This window comes from Musca autumnalis, unplaced genomic scaffold (genome assembly GCF_047663935.1).
Source record: "Musca autumnalis isolate F117 unplaced genomic scaffold, ASM4766393v1 scaffold_2, whole genome shotgun sequence".
NCBI classification, from domain to species: Eukaryota; Metazoa; Arthropoda; class Insecta; order Diptera; family Muscidae; genus Musca; species Musca autumnalis.
In genome coordinates this window covers 42,920,423-42,938,476 of record NW_027411755.1, presented here as the reverse complement: position 1 = coordinate 42,938,476, position 18,054 = coordinate 42,920,423, and the positions used below count along the sequence as shown (strand labels likewise).

Genomic DNA, 18,054 nt, shown 5'->3' with positions numbered 1-18,054 from the left:
TTTCGAGTAAATTGCCAAATAGGGTCACTTTGATCTGCTTTTATATCCAATTACTGAACTATTGACACTATTTATTGTGACTTTGTATTTTTTTCGATTTTTGGCCGGGTTTTTTTGGAAAATTGGCCACTTTACCTCCGTATAAAAAGATACCCCTTTCAAAACTATGTCATTCAGTCATACTTTAATTCACGTTATTACCTTTGGCGAAAAGTTTTTTATTCTAATCCTAAAGGGAATAAATAATTCAACTTGACTAAGCCTATCACAACTTTGCTTAAATTTTTCTACGTTTTAAAATGCCAACTTTTTTCGCTGAATAACGCTCACATTACCATTTATCAGCAAATAAATCACATGAGTTGAGTAATTATTTTGCCAGGGTATTCAAATTTATTATATTTTGATATATGCCATTCATTTGAAACGACTTAAAACGGCCTAAAAATAAATCATTCATGCCTAAGACAGAAAATACCCATATCATTCTACAATTTCATTAATGACTGGGGAGGGAATTCACCACAACAAATGTAGTATAGGATTTCAATACTTCACTCCACTCTCCTTTACTAATAAACAATATTTCAACAATGAGCACAAACAACAAATTAATATCGTTTACTGCAAAATGATTGAGAACATTGTGATGTTATTGTTGTTTTTGTTTCAGTTGCTATTTTCTGTATTTTTTTAAGTTTCTTATCGACATGTATGAGAATATCAGCATCATAAATCACCGCCGCATATCGATTAACCTCATTATTACCCCCTCTCCAGGCTATTCGTCGTCGGTCGTCGTTGTTGGTCGATCGCCTAAAAAGTAATTAAAAATAATTAATCACTTATTTAAACGAACTCGGTGACTTGTTGGTTGCCAGTTTGGTTGGTTGGGTGATTGAATGACTAAATGGCTGGTTGAGTGACTGACAAAATCGTTAGTTCATTGCGAGTGTGCAGGGTAGTAGGGTGAATATCAGTAATGAGCCCACTTAAATGTTTAACACTCCATAATTAAGTGTTATTAGTTTTTTTTTAAACTTATTAGAAAAAATTGTAGTTCTTTTCTCGTTTTCAAACTTTTTGTTGTCGTTGTTGCTGCTGTTTCTTTGTCATTATTTTCCTTTGAACCATAATGAATAATAACAAATGATTAACCACATTAATAATAGTTATAATTATTATTACTGTGCCGCAAAGGAAAACCAAACAAAACGATAAACAGTCAAAGCAAACGACGAGAAGAACTGAGGAGAGGAAAAATTCAAATAAAAACAGCATGTTGCTGCACAGGAAGAGGTGGGCAAACATAAATTAATTAAACACAAGTGTTTGTTAAACATGGCGATAAAAATAATGGAGTGGGAATGAAGACATTCTACTTTTGCACAGTGGGGTAAATTTGCTTTAAAATCAGACAAAATGTAATGGAAATGTGTTTTAATAAAACGTTTGTGGGATAGCTATCGTATACAGTCTATATAAGACAGAAAAAGTAAGGAAGTATCAGCCAGATGTTCTGACGGAGATATACCCTCAACCTTAGACCAAAAAAAAAAAAAAGAAGCAAACACAATAATTATGCCGTATATAAAATAAATTTATTTTGTATCACGAGTTTGCTTCAAAATACGTGAAATCTGTAGGTATTGTACATAATGTGGGCTATAATAAATCATTGACATATACCAAACAATTTTAGAAGGCAAACTTCTGATTCAGAGAGAACTTGAAGTATTAAATTACGTTAAATTCAGTTTGGAAGAAATTTTTGAAAATGTTGAGAGTTATTTTGCACACTATCCATTTTAATATGTGCAAGCAGGGTTTTTTTAGCTTTTGGGTCATTATATCATATGGACTTACTTCAGAAAAAATTACACCGTGTAATAGGGACTGTGGAAACAACCCTCTGCAAAAAAATTTCAAATAAATCCGAGAGGAGTCCTCAAACTGCACGTTCCCCAAATTTTGTTAGGGAGGAACTCTAAGAACGGGACCGATATAGTCCATACTCCAACCTGATACATGAAAGGATGAAGTAATACAAGGTGAATAGATTGGATCAATCAGAAACTCCCTGCGAGAGTTATCTTTCGGATTTTCCATGTTAGTTGGTGTCGTCTGAATTTCTTGGAGCTTTGCGCCCTAAAACAATTAAACGGTTGTATACCGAGAGGAGCTCTTAAACTTCACTTTTTCCGAATTTTGTGTGGGAGGTAACAGAAGGAGTGGACCGATATAGTCCATATTCGAACCCAATCTATATCTGGAAGGAATAATATGAGGTGCAAAAGTTTGGATCAAATCGATAGATCCCTTCGAAAGTTATCGTTCACACCATTTTACAGAAAAAATTGAACTTTTGTGGGGGAGGTACTTAAACTAATTTTGGGCAAAATATTACGAAGTGAAAAAATTGGTTGATCCGTTCGAGAGTTACCGTGCGCACTAGCCAGCCAGACGGACGTACATGGCCTTAGCAACTACGTCCGTGTGAATGCTAATCAGACCTGCCTGATATGCCTCTTGATCTAAGGGTTCTCTCCTATATTGCTGGACCTCCCTCTCTAGAGCATGAATATCCTTCCTGATATGCCTGGGTGTGTCGGGCCTAGCCAGCAGATGGCGATGGGATGGCTCTTATGGTAAGACCCGCACAAGTACTGCAACATAAGCATCTCATTGTGTTGCTGTAGTGGAAGAATTTTTGCCTCATGTAAATGGTCCACTTAAGACTTGAGGTGGCGTCCTGTTTCTATTCTCAGGGCGGCATTTTGACAAGTTTGAATCTCTTTCCAATGCGTATCAACTAAATTCGCGGACCAAATTGGCGCCGCATAGCTTACCATAGACCAACCTATGGCGTTATATTTGGTCAGTGAGGTTTCTTTATCTGCACGCCAAGTGCTGCCAGCTAGTGACTTGAGGACATTGTTTCTGGACTTCAGTTTGTCGCAGATAGCTGCGGCATGCGCTGGCTATGTGAACGTAGTGTCGAGTGAATGTGGTGGGAATTCTGCTACCATCGACCACGACATTCTACTCTCTTCTATACTGCGCAGTCCATGGAGTGAACAGAGTGGCCGTAGATTTTGTAGCGGATATCTGCATATTCCTCGCGTGGAAAAAAGTTACGATCTCAATGCCGTCTGGAGGGATCCCGCTCCGGAAAGGTAGAGGTTAAACTTATGGCTAAGGCCATAAGCAAATACAGTGTGAATAAAGACCTCGGAGTACATCCCCCATCTATCGCAGCGGAGGAGCGTCAGCTGCCACGACAAATCAGAGTAGTTTTGGCTCAACTTCGTTCAGGATATTGCAGTCGCTTAAATTCCTATTGGTCAAGTATTGATAGCACCTTGCAAAACATCTGCACAGTATGCGGCATGCGCCTTTTCAACTGTTGTGCCAAACCTACTCATCTAACTTCAGTGGATCTGTGGTTACATCCCATCGAAGCAGCTACTTTCCTGGAACTGGAGATAGATCCAGAGTCAGATTGAGCAGAACAACGAACGCGCAAACACAAAATAATAAACACTGTTACAACAACAACAACAACGGACAGACATGTCTAAATCGACTCCAAATTTTCTAAAACTAATTTCATCCAATAATAAACCGTTATTTTGATAAGGTATAGAGAGATAAGAAATATGCAAATGTTGGACCATAGTCAGTCACTCTTTTCGATAGCTATCGTGTCCACAAGCTTATGTCAGAAAGAGTGGACTTTTCCACGAAAAACAAGATATCGCAGTACCTGAAAGAGTATCTTCAATAAAAATTTAAAATCGATCCCAAATAGCTGCTAATTTCCACGTAAGACAAAGAAAGCTCTGACCTTTTGTGATGAGGATATTCGAATTTGCTGTCTAATATAGACCTTCTTGAACTTGATATAGGCTTGGACAAAGGACGATGTACAATTCTTAAGTCATCATGCTCATTAGACATTTTAGTTGGTGCCGGCAGAGAAAGGGTATTTATTGCTTTTGGGCCATTATCTCTGGAGGTAACGACTTGCCACCGTCGTAATATGTGCCGCGGGGACAATTCGCTTCAAAAAATTCCAAGGCGAGACATGTGTTAAACTACCACAAATTAGAGTATTGTGTGGGAGGTATCCACTGGAGTAGACCCATTGTCCATATTCGGACTTGATTTATGTAGAATAAATATTATGATTGTGAAGGGTTAGACAAAATCGGTCACTCCCTGATAGGCTGATATGGTCCATCTTCGAACTTGGTCTAAATATGTCCGCACAAAATATTTCCTGGTGAAAAGTTTGCACCAAATCCGTTGATCTGTTCACAGCTACCATGCACACAAACCAGCTACAAACCGACTACAAATTGTCTGCAAATATACTTGTGGTCCCAAACCATTATATCGATAGGACACATATTTACCGTATCAGAGTGTATTTCCCATCGTTATCTGAAATGAAATTTAGTAAACAAGTTTTCCTATTCGATGGAAACATTGGACTATTGTAGAATTTATCAAGTTTACTTGTGTTGTAACATAGTGGGGGATTCTTCTACAATAACATTAGGCGACTGTGATCCAGAGTCTGCCACGGTAATGAATCCTGTAATTACCCTAGTTGACAGATGTAAACGGTTCAAAGATCTCAACATCCAGACTTTCATCAATTCTGCTACCTTCGTTGTCTAATTTGTATGAGTATTCAAGACCTAGCCTTTGAAAGTGTACGTCAGATTCGGTAGCCTTTTCCATCTTTGTTTAGAGGACCAAACCATCCATAAGAGGATTATATCGGAACCCTTCACCTCTACGTGGGATAACAACATCAACATATTAAAATATTAAGGCTGCTGATATATAGCCACTAGATTTCTGATCACGTTGTGATAGATGGAAGACATGCATTAAGCGTGTTGGATGTACGATCGTTCCGAGGTGCAAACATAGACTCGGACCACAACCTTGTTACAGGAAAGGTACGTACCAGATTGAACGTAGCAAACAAAGTGCGAACAGACACAACACGGAAGTTGGGCACCGGTAAGTTGCAATCACAACAGATAGCCACAGCATATTCCACTCAACTGGCCCAACTGCTTAATCAAAGCACTCCTCGTTCCGATAACATATCAAGACAAAATATTGCCCACTCCATGCAAACAGTTGCAAAGTCAGTACTTGGATACGAGAGACCTCCACCAAGGAATCCATGGTATGACCAGGAGTGTCGTGCTGCTACTGAAGAGAAAAATGCGGCATATAGGGCTACTTTACAATCAGTAGCAACGCGTAGCACACGAGAGAGGTATCGGGAGAAAAGGAGAGAGGAGAAATGTCTTTTCCGCAGGAAAAAGAGAGAGATGGAAAAGCGGGAGTGTGAACAAATCGAGATGTACAGGAGACAGAATGAAGTCCGAAAATTCTACCAAAGAGTGAAACATTAAACTGATGGCTTTGGAACTGGCACATCTTCCTGTAGAGACTAGCAAGGTCATCTGGCAACTGATACAGATAGTGTCCTAAGGATATGGAAAAAGCATTTTTCCAAACTGTTGGTATCCAATAGTAGAGAAGTCGACGAAGATACCATAGATCCAATCCCAGAAGATGGTATTGAATGTATAGCATCCGGCCGAGATGAGGTAAAGACAGCAATAAACCGGCTGAAGAATAATAAGGCAGCAGCAGCTGATGGCCTACCATCCGAGCTGTTTAAAACCGGAGGCGACACGCTGATAAGGTGTATGCATCAGCCAGTTAGCTCCATCTGGCAGGAAGAACGCGTACCCGACGATTGGAACCAGAGCATACTGTGTCCCGTCCATAAGAAAGGAGATAAGACTTTATGCTCCAACTATAGGGGCATAAGACTTCTCCCTATCGCCTACAAGATAGTATCAGGGATATTGTGCGAACAACTAAAGCCCACGGTCAACAAAATAATTGGACCATACCAATGCGGCTTTATACCTGGCAAGTCCACCATTGACCAGATATTTAAACTGCGGCAAATCCTGGAGAAGACCCAAGAGATGCAGATCTACACCTACCATCTTTTTGTCGATTATAAAGCAGCCTTCGACAGTTCGCTACGTTCAAAGGTATTCCATGGCATGTCTGAATTTGGTATCCCCGCAAAGCTCATTCGGCTTTGTAAAATGACTCTAACTGAGACAAGATCTTCAGTTAAAATAGGAAAGAACCTCTCCGACGAGTTTTGCACCAAAAGAGGTTTCAGACAAAGAGACAGCCTTTCGAGTGATCTTTTTGATATCCTGCTAGAAAAAGGTTATACGAGAGGCAAACGTCAAAAGAAGTGACACAATCTACACCAATAGCCATTTGTTACTTGCTTACGCTGATGATATAGACATCATGGGACGATCAGTAAAAGAAGTAACCGATACCTTTACGAAGGTCGAATAAGAATCTGCCAAAGTGGGTCTGGCGGTAAACGGCGAGAAGACCAAGTTGATGGTGTCGACACGCAATGCGTCCATTGAGATCGGACCAACTGTTGAAGTTGGTTCCTATAACTCGGCACCGTCGTAAACACAACGAACGACATCAGTTGTAAATTAAAAAAGAATTGTATTGTCCAACAGATGCTACTTTGGCTTAAGTAAGCACTTCAAAAACAAAGCCACAACTCGCCAAACCAAAATAACGCTTTACAAAACGCTGATACTACCCGTGCGGATTTATGGTTCCGGAGCCTGTGTACTTGCGCAAGTGCTTGGCGTGTTTGAGAGAAAAATTCTTCGAAAGATCTACGGACCAATCTGCGTTGACGGTGAATATCGACGTCGTATGAACCACGAGCTGTATCTGCTATACAATGACATCATTATAGATACACGTATCGAGATGCAGCGATTGCGTTGGCTAGGCCATATAATAAGAATGAGCGATGATGAACCCGCTAAAAAGGCGTATAAATTCGAGCCACATGGCGGTGCACGCAGAATTGGCAGGTCAAAGAATATATGGCGCAAACAAGTGGATGAAGAGATTTCAAGGCGCGGTATTCCAAAAAGCGAAGCACGAAACAGAGAGAATTGGAGATCTTTTCTTAGTTCGGTCTAGGGAACAAATGTTCCGTAATGTTCCAGCTAAGTAAGTAAGTAATATTTCTCACGAGACTCCTCTTTAAGTTTGCTCCCAATTCCCTTAGAATATATCCATGACCATACGTGCTGCGCTAAACTACCTTAAATTGTCTGCACCAGTATAGGCTTTATGGTTGTCCATAGAAGTAGTCGTGTAGTTTCTACCAGATATTTTTCTTGCACTTTAGGGGAGTCCATCTGTTGGTCCCAAGACTTACAAACCTAAACCAGCCGGATAACAATCGTTTGACAATGGCTCGTGGTCTCATCAATGCTTTTCGCCGGTATTCGGTTATTTTATTTCCAGCACCATAACTTCATTATATTTTATAGTATGGAGGATATATAATCTATATGTACTATAAAGGATCAGGATAAAATTCTGAGTCGATCTGTCCTTGCATGTCTTTTGTAATCCCTCTATCGTCCCCAATAATTGATCTAGAACGCAATATTTTTTGCATCCGAGTGTCTTTTTTCCATAGGCAGGTCAAGTTCGAAGATGGGCTATATTGGACCACTTTTTGGTATAGCCTCCATAGCCCCCCATTTTCGGTATTTTGGGGAGTTTAGCTATATTTTCTTTACCGTACTACCTGTAATTTCACGTTTGGGGTTCCCAGTGGCCACAAAATATCTCCACTAAAAACCGTTGACATAGGTCCATGTTTTGGTGTAGACCCCATATAACGGTACCTCCCAATTTTCGGTATTTTGGGGATTTTAACTACATTGTTTGACCAGACTACCTGCAATTCAAAATTTGCGGTTCCCAGTGGTCAAAAAACATCTTCACCTAAAACCGTCAACCTAGTTCCATGTTTTTGTATCTGCCGATTTTCGGTATTTTTGGGATTTTAAATACATTGTTTGACCAGACTACCTGTAATTAAACATTTGAGGTTCCCAGTGGTTACAAAATATCTCCACTAAAAACTGTTGACATAGGTCCATGTTTTGGTATAGCCCCCACATAACGGTACCTCCCGATTTTCGATATTTTGTGGATTTTAACTACATTGTTTGACCAGACTACCTACAATTCAATATTTGAGGTTCCCAATGGTCAAAAAACATCTTCACCCAAAATCGTCAACCTAGTTCCATGTTTTGGTATAGCCCCCATATAACGTAGCTTCCGATTTTCTTTATTTTGAGGATTTTTAGTTACAATTTTTGACAGAACTACCTGTAATTTGACAGTGGAGGTTTATAGTGATCACAAAACATCTCCACTTAAAATTGTCAATATAGGTCCATGTTTTAGTATAGCCCCCATATAACAGTACCTCCAGATTTTCGGTATTTTGAGGATTGTAGCTACATTTTGCGACCGAACTCCCTGTGATTCGACGTTTAAGGTTCCCAGTGATCACAAAACATCTTCACCAAAAACTGTCAATATAGGTCCATGTTTTGGTATAGCCCCCATATAACGGTATCTCCCGATTTTCGGTATATTGAAGATTTTAGCTAAAATCTTCGAACTAATTTCAGAACTATATGAAAGTCGACATTTGAGATTCCCAGTGTTCATACAAACTACCAACATAGGTCCATGTTTTTGAATAGCACCTGTATATAAATTGTCAACATACATAGGTCCATGTTTTGTGCCTCCCCATTTTCGGTATTTTTGACTATCGAACTATCTATAATTCGAAAAACTGTCAACATAGGTCTATGTTTTGGTACCTCCCGATTTTCGGTTTTTGGATTTTAGCTAAAATTGTTGACCAAAGTATCTGCATTTGAGGATCCCAGTGGTCACAAAATTTCTCCACCAAAAACATAGGTCCACGCTTTGATATAGCCCCATATAAGGTTTCCGACCGATTGAAGACATTTTTATGCTTTTTTCCTTATTTGTGTATCAGTGGTCACAAAATATCTCCGCCTAAAACTGTGGACAAGAAAGAAAATAATTATTCCCTTTTAGTTCAGAATCTTCTATGGCGGAGGGTATAAAAAGTTCGGCCTGGCTGAACTTAAAGTTTTTGTACTTGTTTAAATGTAACTTTTCTATCAATTTGAGGCATACTCACTTGAATTTCACAATTTTTTAACAGTTTATGACGATAACCTTTTTTTATACGTTTACAAGTGTATAATAGTCGACAAAATAAAAACCAGTAAAGAATGCCGAGTGTTCAAGGGATCGCCAATGTTAAAGAGCCATATTGACCCAGATCTGTCGTAGGTTGCCCTCAGACAGCTCTGATTCAACACAGCACAAAACCCCACCTTGGAAGACTCGCCCATTTCGTTGTAAAGAAATATTGGGACTTATGGACACACTGACTTGCATGTAATGTCTGTTAACCAAAGTTTCTCAGCAAACTCATTCCCAACTTTGATCGTTAATAGGTGGTCTCCTGTAGAATATGAAGTTGGTTACATTAAGGGTTACAATGTCCTGTTCGTAAACATGAATGATTGGCACTGGCCACTTCCTCTGAAGTTCTGCCCCCACTTGGGCTTTCCGCTATTCAGTTTTACATAAGACTTGTGCTCTTTAATTAATCCCAACTGTTAAGCGCGAACTAACCTAAATGAAAATATAAATTATTAAAAATTAGCCACTGAAAATAAATTGCACACCACCACCACCCTCACACGCTATTACACTAAGAACAAATACACATAAACTTGGCCATAAATCCTCACACTCGCATAAACTTATTAAACTCAGTTCAAATGGCAAACAGTGCAAATATTAATGTGTAAATAATGCGAAAAACAACACCAAAGAAAAAGGCGAAAAAAAACGTATGGAAAAATGAAAATAATATTTTACAGCTCGTAAATAAAGTAATAAATTAATGTTTTAAGCATACAAGGCAGGCAGTGGCAACCAACCAACAACAATTACTACAACACAAACAAATGAACAAATAAAACCCAAATAACAAATGGAAAAAGAAGAAAACAAGAAATAATGCAGTAAAATAAGATTTATTACCAAATTGCATTACCAGTGGAAAATTGTTGTTGATGATGGGGGTTGGGTATTATTTTCTTTGGAAGGATGTTCTTTGAGAGTTAAGTACATAGGTGTATGAAATAAAAATTCTGGGATTGAACAATTGGAATGTGGGGTTTCTGTGGGAGTTTTTACAATTTCCAGAATTAATAAGCCAACACTTTGTCCCAAGCAATTAAAAAAAATCGGAGCAAAGTGGATAACAAATTAATGTGGTTCCTCTAAAAGATCTACTTTAAACGACCAACCCATTAGGCTGAGAGGTATAACCACAGCTGAAAAATATAATGTTGCTTGAAAGGACACTCGAACCAGTGACCTTCTGTGTTTGAAGCGTCATCGTGGTACTTTATAATCATAAAAGAGTGGCTTTTTCAACTCTCCACTATATAAACTAGCTACAATCCCGCTAATCTTATATCTGTCCTTTAAAAGTTTATACTCTCCTCCGTACGATATGAAACACTAGGAAACTACAACAAAACTAGATGCAACAAGGTTACCAGCCATTATTTTCTGTACATATATTTCAAAATTTTGTGATTATTTTCCATCAATCATTTTCCTAAAGTTACCCAAAAATATAATTCTTCCCTTTCTTTTTGCATTTTTCTCTTTACAGTGCAATAGAAAGCACAACCAACGTCAAACGGCAAGAAGGACGTGGCAAACAAAACCCGGCAAAATATTTTTTGACAAGAAGAGTGAGTGAGTGAGCCAGCGAGTGGCGGAATGAATGAGTGATGCACCACGGCGGCATGCTATGAAAATAGTCCCGAAATACCACAAAAACCGCATGTAAACCAGTGAAGCAAAACCAACAGAAATAATTTACAAAATATTTAAGTGCAAAAACAACAACAGCAACAGCATCACTAGCCGCAAATGGTGTGGCCAACTAAATCAACTATTTAATAAATGCATAAAAATTCATTGAATTTTTTTCCTCTTTTTTTCTTTCAAAATAAAGCCGTAACGTGCAGTGAATATTTTTTGCCATAATAATCAGAGGAAATGCCAACGGAAAAAAAATTAAATGCATAAAAATATAAAAGTGGGCGAAAAATATATATAAAAATAAAATCAAAAATAATTATTTTTATATTAACGTAATATAAACGTGAAAAATCCATAAAAATATTCATAAATAAATATGTGGTAAAGATCGTTATATTTTTTTCGTATATTTTATTTCTCAATTAAAATTTAATACAATAAATGTATATAAAAATAACAGTGAGTGTTTGCGGTAGCCATTATAAATGCAAGTGTTAATAATTTATATGGACATTAATGTCAAATGTGCGGATTGAAAAAATAAAACACAAAATATACACATAAATATATAAAAATTATTTTGTTCTTGAATATTTAAATATAAAAATTAATATTTTTAAAGCATCGAATTAAGAAAATGATTGAAAATAAAAAATACATTATCAAAATTAATTAATGAGATCAAAGATTTTTATATCTGTGAATAATATTTTCAGCTGAAATGCTGAAATTGTATCTAACAAAATATAAAAAATATTAAAAATCCAATACAAAACACAAGTGAGGAAACTAATACTGCTTTGCAACGCCTAAAAGAAAGTTTTCTGTTAAAAAATAATATGGAATCCCAAAAAAAATAATTATAATTGCATTATTCTCACCTGCAAGAAGAATTTATGGTCAACTCAAACATAAATCCGTCTTCTTAATATGATATATTTTTCTGCAAATGGTTTCTAGTAAAAGTATATTTTGGATATATTGGGTGGAAGTTCGTACTTATGTGTACAAAAAGTACTAAATGGTACTAAATATATAGATGTTCAGGTCACATTTTCATCTTTTTTGTTAGGTTTTTACGATTTGCTTGAAAACGGTAAGTCTTACCGAAATGGAACTAAAGACAATCTTCTAACATTGCGAATTCTCTACAAGATTGGCTTTCGTAATTTTTTTCCTAGGTTGTACCATTTTCGAGATATATAAGTTTAAGTTGTGAAATTGCAATCATGACATTGTTTTATAAGGACGCGATACAGTCAATCCATTGTTCCAATTTGAACTTCTATGTCTCAATAACGGTAAAACCAGCGAAATTATCATAAAGATGAATCTTGTAGAAAATTTTCATAGCTACAATATTTTTTTAGTCCCATTTCGATAGGACTTACGGTTTCCAAGCAAAATCGTGAAAACATAAAAGTGTCAACTTGAATCGCGATTTATTTAAAAAGCGCTCCGGCGATTTTTTTCGTTTTTTGATTTTTCTAATCTATGAACATTGTAGTTTCAGAATCCGCAAAAACTTCCCTGGTGTAAGCACCTTCCATTTAAAGTTGCTTTAAGAGAACCGTGATGTGGAATTAGGATTAATATTGAATTGCAGTATTGAGATATGGAGGTAAGTTAGGTAATTTGTACTTATGTGTACGAAAAGTACTAAATTGTACTAAATTTGGTACAATTTGGATTTGGGTGAACGGACAGACCTGGAAATATAAAATTTGGAATAATGATTACTGTTGGAGTGGTGGATTGAGATATTGAGAATATTGGAAATGTGTTAGGAAAGTACTAAATGGTACTAACATTGGTACAACTTAGATTTGGATAAACGGATAGATCTGGGATCCTGAAATTTAGAATTGAGATTACTGTTGGAGTGTAGGATTGAGGAAGTTTTGGAAATTTTGGAAAATAAATAAAATAAAAAATAAATAAACGCATAGAGCTGGAATCCTGAAATTTGGAATTAAGATTACGGTTGGACTGTACGATTAAGAAAGTTTTGAAAATTTGTACTTATGCTTACGAAAAGTACTAAATTTGGTACAATTTGGATTTGGTCGAACAAATAGAGCTGGAATCTTAAAATTTTGAATTCAGATTACTGTTAAAATGAAGGATTGAGGTAATTTTGGGAAATCATACTTATGGGTACTAGAGGTACTAAATGGTACTGAGTTTGCGACAATTTGATAATGGACGAACGGACAAAGCTGGAATCCAGAGATTCGGTCTAAATGTTATATCGGGTGTAGGAACAGAGCTGAAAATATTAAATTTGTTCTTAGAGCAGCCAAGATCATCCATATACAAATTTAGAAACAAAAATTAAATGCCTGCCGGGAAGTCTGTATACCAAAAAGTTATTTTGGCAGGTCTCTCTCGTTAATTTTTAAAATAGAAAAATTTGAATATATACTGAAAACGCCAAAATTTTGAGAAAAAATAGATATCTGTAAGAAGGACAAATATTTTTTCAGTTCATACCAATTAATTTTACTCGTCTTTTGGCTGAAACTTTCTTTAAAATCAGTAAACAAAATCTATGAAAATATGAATCATGTTGCTATGAGTTGTGTACCATGTCGTATGAACGGGTTTATTCGTGTACGTAATTATGAGAACGAACGACGTGATTCAAATGCTGGTATGAACATAAAGGAGATAGTAAGAATTTTTGAAATTTTAGGAGGAGTTTTCGGAAATTCGTTTTTAACTATTTATACACTCCAGTTCATCTTTGTCAGATGTGGAAAACTTTTACAAAAAACTACTTATAATTAAAAATAAAGACCATGAGTTTCCATTGCCAACAAATATTGGGCAAAAAAATTGTGTTAAGGTCTTGGATGAAAATCGATGCTTAGAGCTCAAAAAGGATTCTTATGAAAAAATTGATAGAAACAATTTACAAAATCAAAATTTTATACTGATATGGATTCAATATTTTCAAGACTACAACAAAAGTTCAAAGAAGTCACATTTTATAGCTTTATAAATCCGAAACAGAAGAAATATGGTATAGATAGCTCACATTGCTGCAACTCCAATTCAATGATTGATATTTTATCTGAGGAAGATGAATGAAAAACGATGGGTTTCCCGCGGTTTCGTTGGCTGTGGACATCTACAGGTCCAAAAAATAAAGAATATCCAATCGCCTAACGCTTCATGTCACCATCAAGGCCTTGAAATTTCAATCGATCCCAAGACGTTTTATGTGTACAAACAACATAGTGGTAGGGACATCCAGAGCTTAAATTTATCGGAGGAAAAGTATTTAATTTTAATGGTTTAAAGTTTAGTGATGGTATGTGTACCAAACAAATATGTCTGATCCATTATAACACAAGAAAGAACACCTTTGATTCTGTGCATTTTACATTACGCAATATCTTCCAAATCAAAGCCCTTGATACATAAAGGGTTCAGCGGTGGGAGTTTTGATATTTTTCGGAGCTGTAGATGTCTACAGGCAATGAAACTGCGTGAAACCCATAGATTTTCACTCATTTTCCTCAGATAAAATATCAATCATTAAATTGGAAAGGCAGAAATTTGAATTATCTTTACGATATTTCTTCTGTTTCGGGCTTTGTAATTGTAATATTCCCAAAAAAGTTCAACATTTCTGTATAAGTGCAGTTTAGGGTCTGTGCGAAGATCCTATGGGAATTTATGTCGTTGCTTCTTCTTTTGTTTCTGTTTACAGCGATATTATATTTTCCATGGGCAAGTCCATGGACGGTGGCTAACTGAAATTACTGGTTGCCGTGATAGCTATCTATAGCTATTGCGAAGCCACTGTTTGATATATATATTAGTCGTATCATTAAGGCCGAGGCCATGGATGGCTCCCGCACAAAAGTTCAGAAGCACCACCTCAGTACATTTTTCTAAAATGATAATTTTTTTAAGAAAACAAGGTTGTTATTATACATTAAACCACAGGTACTTGCCAACGGAAAGCATAATATCGCTGTAAACAGGACCACAACGAACATCATCGGTATACATTTCCACAGGATATTCGAAGAGACCCTAAACTGCACTTAGACACAAATTTTGAACTTTTGCAGGGAAGGTACCTTAAGGACCAATAAGAGCCATTTTCGAAGTTAAACTAAATTTGGACAAAATATTAGTAGATCCAAAGTGGTTACACTGTTCAAGAATGTGTATCGTGCAACCATTTTAGTGACATTTTTTCAAATTTTGGCGGGAAGTACTTGAAGTTGTCGACCGGTATTGCCCATCTTCGAATTGAAACTAAGTTTGGACAAAATATGACGAAGGCCAAATTTTGGACCAAATCCGTTGACCAGTTCCAGCGTTATAGTGCGGTCCAGCCACTACACATGGTGTCATAGGTATTTTTACAACTTTCGGGCTATTTTCTCAGAAAGTATTTACTTGCCCCTGACACTTGTACCATCGTAAAGGGGGTCAGTGAATGGAAGTTGCTTCAACAAAAATCAAAGTGATTCGAGAGCAGGTCTTAAAGTGAACTTGTCCGAAATTTTGTGTGGGAGCTACCCGAAGGAGTGGACAAATATAGTCCATATTCCAACCTGATCTATACCTGGCAGATATATTAGGATGTGTAAAGTATGGACTAAATCGGTCACTCCCTTTAAGAGTTGTCGTACGCACAATTTTTCCGAACATTTTTGAACTTTTGTGGAGGAGGTACCTGAAGGATTGAACCGATATGGCTTATCTTCGAACTTAAACTTAGTTTGGACAACATATTACGAAGGGCAAATTTTCGACCGAATCGGTTGATCCGTTCGAGAGTTATCTTGCGCTCCAACCACTACAGGCTTTTTTCTCAATAAGTATGGACTTGCCCCGAATGAAAATTGTACCGTCGTTTGGGGGCAGTGAATACAAGTTGTTGCAACAAAAAAAAGCGATTTGAGAGCAGGTCCTAAACTGAACTTTTGTGTGGGATGTACCCAAAGGAGTGGACCGATTGAGTCCATATTGAAACCTTATCTGAGTCTAGTAGAAATTTCACGATGTGCAAAATATGGACCAAATCGGTTACACCCTTCAAGAGTTACTCACGTATTTTCGGAACATTTTGGAATTTTTGTGGGGGAGGTGCCGGAAGGAGTGGACCAATATTACGAAAGTCAAATTTTGGACAGAATCGGTTGATCCGTTCGAGAGTGCGCTTCAGCCAGCCAGACAGACGGACGAACATGGATAAATCGACTCCAAGTTGTCTGAAACGGATATCGTCCAAACATACAAACCACTATTTCGGAGGCACATTTTGCCCGTGTGAAGTGTACATTAGGGTTAGTCATTTTTTCATTTTTTTTCGAATATCAAAAATCTGTGGAAATGGCAAGTAGGGCAGGCAAAAATAATAAGAATTGCGTTTTTACTTTTTCGAAATTGTAAAAAAAACTTCCGCACAAAATGCAATTACTTTAGCTAAAAACAAACTTTTTGAGTTTACTTTTTTTAAATTTGAGAAATTTTTTTCTGCAATAGTTGTTCTTGGAAATATTTTTTTTAGTTGGTTTTAGTGCATCGATTTCAAATATGCAATTTGATCAAAAATCTGTCATTCAGTTTTTAAGCTACATCGATTTTAAAATTTGCATCTCGGTTTCATTTCCCAGTTTTAAAAATTTTAAACGAGTTGTTCTAATAAAAGTTTGACAATACAGAAGTAATGTAAAAATAAATGACATATTTTGGATCAAATTACATTTTATTAAAAATTTATCAAAATTTATTAAAAAAAAGTATAAAAAAAATTATTTTTAAAAAAAATATTATCAAATTTTAAAAATCGCAAAAAAAATTAAATAAAAAAGTTGGTTTTGAGCTAAAGTAATTGCATTTTGTGCGGAAGGTTTTTTCACAATTTCGAAAAAGTAAAAACGCAATTCTGCTTGTTTTTGCCTGCCCTATATGCTATTTCCACAGATTTTGAATCTAAAAAAATGACTTACCCTAGTGTACATACCCTCGTTAGCATAAAAGCTGATTGTATAAAAATATTTTAAGTCGTAAATATTTGTGGACAAAACTAAAGCACCCCCCAATTTAAGGTAAAAGAAAAAAAATAGTGAAATCAATATTTCGTTGCGTATCCTTTATTCTGGATGACACACGCACGTCTTGTAGGCATAGAGGATATTAAATTATTAATTATTTCACGTGGTATTGTTTCCCAGGCTACTTTTGCGGGTTCAAATAATTTTTTTTAAATTTTCGTTTGGTTAATTTTCTCCCAATCCCAATCGCGAGTTAAGATCAAGGAATTGGGCAGACAAACGGACAACTTCTGTTGAATTGTTTTGGAATCACTCCTTAACCACTTTCGATAAATGTTTTGGCTCGTTATCTTTCTGGAATGTTCATCTAACTGACATCTCTTCTTCAGAATAAGTCAACATCACGCCTTTTAATACGTTACGATACTTTAAACTATCCATAACACAACCTTCAAAATACAGAAAATCGGGAGGTATCGTTCTATGAGGGCTATATGAAGACGTTTACCTATACCAACAAATTTCAGGTGGAAAGTTTCACACCTCCAACATAGACTTAAACCAAATTTCCGTCATTTCGAGTTGATATTGATGTCATCCAGAATAAAGGAAATGCAACGAAATATTGATTTCACTAGTTTTTTTGTTCCTTAAATTGGGGAGTGCTTTAGCTTTATCCACTCACTTACTCTTGAATTTTAGCTTTTTTATAAAATTCACAATTCATTGAGTTTGTGCTTTTTTAATTTTTTATTTTTTTATTTATCTACCCAGCAAAAATCCTCATTACAAACCTCCTTTCCCACCCATTATTTTAACAAGGGCATGTCGCGCGGAATTTCTGGTTATTTTGTAACCACTGAAAGTAGTAGTCAGAATCTACTCAGTATCAGTATTTCAGTGGTTACGAAATAACCAGATATATCGCGCGACATTACCTTGTTAAAATAATGGGTGGGAAAGTAGGTTTGTAATGAGGATTTTTGCTGGGTAGATAAATAAAAAGAAAAATACAAACTAAATTTTTAAAAATGTCATTTTAAAAAATGTACCGAGGAGGTGCTTTAGTTTTGTCTGACACTGTAAAAGCAGTAGAGAAGTTTAAGAAGTAAATTTTTAAAATTTATACCACAATTACAAAATTATAATATTATAAAATATATCT

At 36.3% G+C, this 18,054-nt stretch overlaps 1 protein-coding gene across 18 annotated transcripts in view; it reads left to right on the top strand.

Annotated features, from left to right (window-relative positions):
• elB (zinc finger protein elbow B) overlaps nt 1-18,054 on the top strand; it is a 239,354-nt gene that overhangs the window by 11,637 nt on the left and 209,663 nt on the right. For 3 of the 18 annotated variants that reach the window (XM_073967624.1, XM_073967618.1, XM_073967627.1), the window contains exon 2: nt 10,712-10,793. The exons of 7 other annotated variants lie outside the window; for them this stretch is intronic. The gene's annotated coding sequence lies outside the window, so the exon portion shown is untranslated. Of the gene's footprint in view, nt 1-10,711; nt 11,326-18,054 lie in introns of all 18 variants that reach the window. 8 more of the 18 variants (XR_012410218.1, XM_073967620.1, XM_073967628.1 and 5 more) reach the window with 6 other exon arrangements.